The sequence below is a fragment of the Pipistrellus kuhlii genome, unplaced genomic scaffold (assembly GCF_014108245.1).
Source record: "Pipistrellus kuhlii isolate mPipKuh1 unplaced genomic scaffold, mPipKuh1.p scaffold_m20_p_20, whole genome shotgun sequence".
NCBI classification, from domain to species: Eukaryota; Metazoa; Chordata; class Mammalia; order Chiroptera; family Vespertilionidae; genus Pipistrellus; species Pipistrellus kuhlii.
The window spans coordinates 12,069,918-12,074,501 of record NW_023425516.1 but is presented as its reverse complement, the minus strand read 5'-3'; the positions used below and the strand labels follow the sequence as shown (position 1 = coordinate 12,074,501).

The 4,584-nt window shown below is 40.9% G+C and overlaps 1 long non-coding RNA gene across 1 annotated transcript; it reads right to left on the bottom strand.

Moving 5' to 3' along the window:
- Nucleotides 1–949: 949 nt before the first annotated feature.
- LOC118725361 lies at nt 950–2,088 on the bottom strand. Its single transcript, XR_004989979.2, has 2 exons — nt 1,420–2,088; nt 950–1,184 (listed from the first exon to the last, which is right to left on the bottom strand). It is a non-coding gene; the product is annotated as an uncharacterized LOC118725361 (long non-coding RNA).
- Nucleotides 2,089–4,584: the final 2,496 nt, after the last annotated feature.

The window sequence follows — 4,584 nt, the reverse complement described above, 5'->3', positions numbered from 1 at the left end:
TCTGCTTATTTTCATCTTGTCATCAGGATATGATCTGTTTTGCTTAGCTCTGCCTCAGGTAGAGTAAACTTAAGTCCTGTAGTAACCAGAGTGAGAGATGGCGGCTGACTTGTAAAGGAGTGAGACCCCGACAGCCTTCTACCCTTGACTCTGATCCTAGTTCAAGGAATGTTAAGTCCCAGCCCCAGCACTGGAAATGGCTGTTCTGTTTCCGTGTCGGTGTCATCAAAATCAAATCCTCATCCCCACGCTGGAGAGTCCAGCCCAAGGCACACTCCATCCATCTCTTCACATGCACATACCCTTGGAGGGGGTCAACATGTTATCTTTAACACTTTCTCCATCCGCTTTGTGACTTCTTATTGGAGAAGGTGCTTTTAACTAAAGTACACTGAAACTCATGATAGCAGAGTTAGACAGGATTGGGGATTGGCTCCCAGCCTCTAACAGACTCACCCTGTCATTTCATTAGCCATGTAATAACTGCACTCAGAGCGACTGAACTGTCTGCGTATGGCATTAGGTGAAGGCTCACCACATCACCGCATCCTGACCACAGCAGCTGGTTGGATGGCAGCGAGGCATCCCGGTGAGGATCATCTCAGTACCAGGGCTGGCTGGATGGGAGGAACAAAGGACCCCAGAAGTAGAAGATTGGGGAAGGAGTGGTGAGGACTGGGTTGTTACTGCACTACAACTGGGGACAACGCAAATGGGATTCAGATTTTATAGGAATGAATCTGGCCAGCAGAGGGAGGGGCCCAGCAGCGTTGAGAGCACACCACACATCACTATAAAGTATCAGAAGCAAGAAACATTAATTTTATAATTCTTAGTTATAGTCTTTTTATATTGTGTATAGCTTTTACCAGTCCAAAAATTAAGTATTAGACTTTGGAATATGGAAAATCAAGGGTAGAATTTTACTTAAAGCTGTTAATGTCTTAATAGTTGCCTGATGTATTGTATCTCTTACACAGAAATGACAGATGTAATTTTTATCATATAGAATAGAAATTATCTTTCCATTCCATTACTGCTTGAGCAAAACATATTAAAAGAGAAGCTCGTTTTAAGAAAGACTTTTTTTTTTAATAGTGTGCATTTTATGCTTATTAAAGAGTTCACTTTGTAGCTTTCCAAAAACAGAAAGAACCTTAAACTTAGGGACTCAAGATGTACACCTTTTAGCTGGGACTGGTTTGGCTCAATGGATAGAGCATCGGCTTGGGGACTGAAGGGTCCCGGGTTCGATTCCCGTCAAGGGCATGTACCTTGGTTGCGGGCATATCCCCAGTGGGGGTGTGCAAGAGGCAGCTGATCGATGACTCTCTCTCATCGATGTTTCTAACACTCTCTCTCTCCCTTCCTCTATGTATAAAATCAATAAAAAATATATTAAAAAAAAAAGATGTACACCTTTTAAAATAAAATAATTAGAATATATTGGAATGCATTGCATGTCAGAAAATTGAAACTTTGGTATTGATTATGATGTGTATATATGTATATAAATATCACACATGCATTCACATGTATGGAGATACATGGAATGTCCAGTGTATTTCCTGTGGGTCATTTTTAAAAACTTGAAAACACAGCCTTATTATACTTAAAATATCTTTTCTGAATTGTTCAAGAATTTTATGGATTTGACAACATGCAATATCAATGAGTATAAAATAAAAAATGGGACTGTACGTTGTTGGAAATGTAAACTGTTGATCCGTTGGGAGGAGAAACCTGTTGGTATCAAAATTTTAAATATTTTTATCCTAAACCTGTTAATCAACATTAAGGGCCCTCAGGAAATTAAGTGTGATGTGATGTTTGCAAGTAACAATGATCACAGTATTAAGTGATACTGCAAAAATTGGAAAAAAACAAACTAGATGTCCACTAATGGGAAATTAGTTAAAGAGTGGAGCTCCCATCCCTGGCCACTGTAGCTCAGTTGGCTGAGAGTCACCCTATTCACTGAAAGTTCGCAGGTTCGATTCCCAGTCAGGGCACATAACCAGGTTGCGGGTTCAGTCAGTTGGGGGGTTTGTGTGCAGGAGGCAACCAATAGATGTTCCTTTCTCAAAAAATCAACTGAACTTTTTTTAAAAATGGGGTTTCCGCCCTAGCCAGTTTGACTCAATGGATAAGAGTGTTGGCCTGAGGGCTGAGGGGTCCCGGGTTTGATTCTGGTCAAGGGCACATGCCCAGGTAGCAGGCTCATCCCAGTGAGGGGGTGTTCAGGAGGCAGCCAATCAATGATTCTCATCATTGATGTTTCAATTTCTATTTCTACCTCTCCCTTCCTCTCTGAAATTAATAAAAATATTAAAAAATAAAATGGGGTTTCCACAAAATGTTACACACTAAATCTATATTCAATTTACATAGGAAAATTGTTAGAATAAGTGAAAAACAGATTAAAATAATACCCAGTGTAGTATTTAAAATATGACCCAAACAAATCAAGTGACTGTTCACCAAAGTATTAGTGTTTCTCTCCAAATGATGAATTTTGGGGTGATTTTTACTTGCCTACACTTTTTATTAGCATCCAAATCATCTACAGTGATTATAAATTTCATTTTTCAAACAGCAAAATGTTATTTCATTTGAGAAATAAGCAGAGTTCCCACGGGATGTTTTCAATTACTGAACCATTAAAAATTAACTTATATGATTTCATTAATATATCCAGTCCCCAATCCTCATTTTTCACACTGTGTGCTCTAGGTTTTCGGGGGGGGGGGGGGGGGGGGAGAGAGATAAAAGGAACCTGAGCTTAATTATCTAGTTCATAAAGTCAACAAGTTACAGTAAGCGAAGGTTAGTTTATGATTGAAGAATATTTCATGTTCATTTAGAGTAGTCGTGCATATGCTGTCCTGCCTTCACATTCACTCACCACTGACTTCACTGACATGCGGAGCAACTCCCGTCCTGCCAGCTCCGTCCATGGTAAGTGCCCTGCACAGAAGCACCATTTTTTATCCTTTAACCATTTTGTTACCGTGCCTCTCGTATGCCCAGTACACTAATACCACTGCGTTAACACTGCCTACGGTAGTCCAGTAACATGCTGTATGGGCTTGTAGCCCAGGTTACACCATGTAGGTTTGTGTAAGGACGCTCATGTTCACATGACAAAATTGCCTACTGAGGCATTTCTCACTCTATCCCTTCAAACAATGTGTGACTTACACTTTTATTTCCAACTTATAACAGACAACACACAATTGTCAAGAGCTGTGAGCTGTTTTTGATCAACCAATAAATAGCGTTGGTTCTTAATAGTACACAAAAGAGCCCTCTTTTACGTTTGTCCCATGGGATGCTTTTTCTAAATACTTATCAAGTAGCTTCACTGTCCTTCACTTTCAGCCTTGCTTTTTTCTTCCATCTGGATTATCGATTTTTTAGTTAAAACTCTTACCTTTAAAAAGCCTGACAGTTTTTTTTGTTTGTTTGTTTGTTTGTTTTTTATCCTCACTGGAGGAGCCCTAACCGATTTGGCTCAGTGGATAGAGCGTCGGTCTGTGGACTGAAGGGTCCCAGGTTCGATTCTGGTCAAGGGCATGTACCTTGGTTGCAGGCACATCCCCAGTAGGGTGTGTGCAGGAGGCAGTTGATCGATGTTTCTCTCTCATCAATGTTTCTAACTCTCTATTCCTCTCCTATCCTCTCTGTAAAAAAAAAAAAATCAATAAAAAATATTTTTAAAGATCCTCACTGGAGGATATTTTTTCCATTGATTTTACAGCAAGTGAAAGAGAGGTGGGAGGGAGAGAGACGAGAGAAACATCCATGTGAGAGAGCCACATCAATTGGCTGTGTCCCACACAAGCCCCACAATAGGGAAGGGGAACCTGTAACCCAGGTATGTGCCCTTGACCAGAATCGAACCCATGACCCTTGGGTTCATGAGCGGATGCTCTGATCATTGAGCAATGCTGGTCAGGGCCTGAGACTCATAATTATCTCTAACGACCTGCCTGCTGCTCAGCGACCTCCAATTCCCCAAATGCCTACACAAGGTTCTGCTTTGTTAGCTTTCACCATCCACATTATTATTGGAACTGAAAGAGCAGAACTTGGCTTAGGGAGGAACGTCTAACACTTTGTCCTCTTACACCCAGAGCTGAGGAAACGAGGGTTGGAAGAAACTTCAAGGCCATGTGGGTCAGCTAGACGTTTCACTCTCAGTTAGGAGGAAGTGAATGGCATTGAGGTCCAATTTGCTTGTAGTTTGGCATGAGTCCAATACAGGGACCAGCCCAACTAGAGGACAAATGGCAGGCATTTCATTGTTTACCAGCCCTGGCTCCTCTCAGAACACAGACACAGCCCCAGGCTAGCTGGGAACTCTCCGATGAAGTTTTTCTGTTAATTTCCTTTAAAAGCAACAGTTGTCATCATTGAAACTCCTAAATGCTCAAATCAAATTTTTAAAACATGCAATACCTAACTGTTTAGTCATGGCATTGACCTCTTTTCCCTTAGATTGCCAAATTAAAAACACACCCAAAGGCCAGCACAATAATAGCTGTTGGTGTGAATGAATCAAAATTATATCTTTTCTTGTGG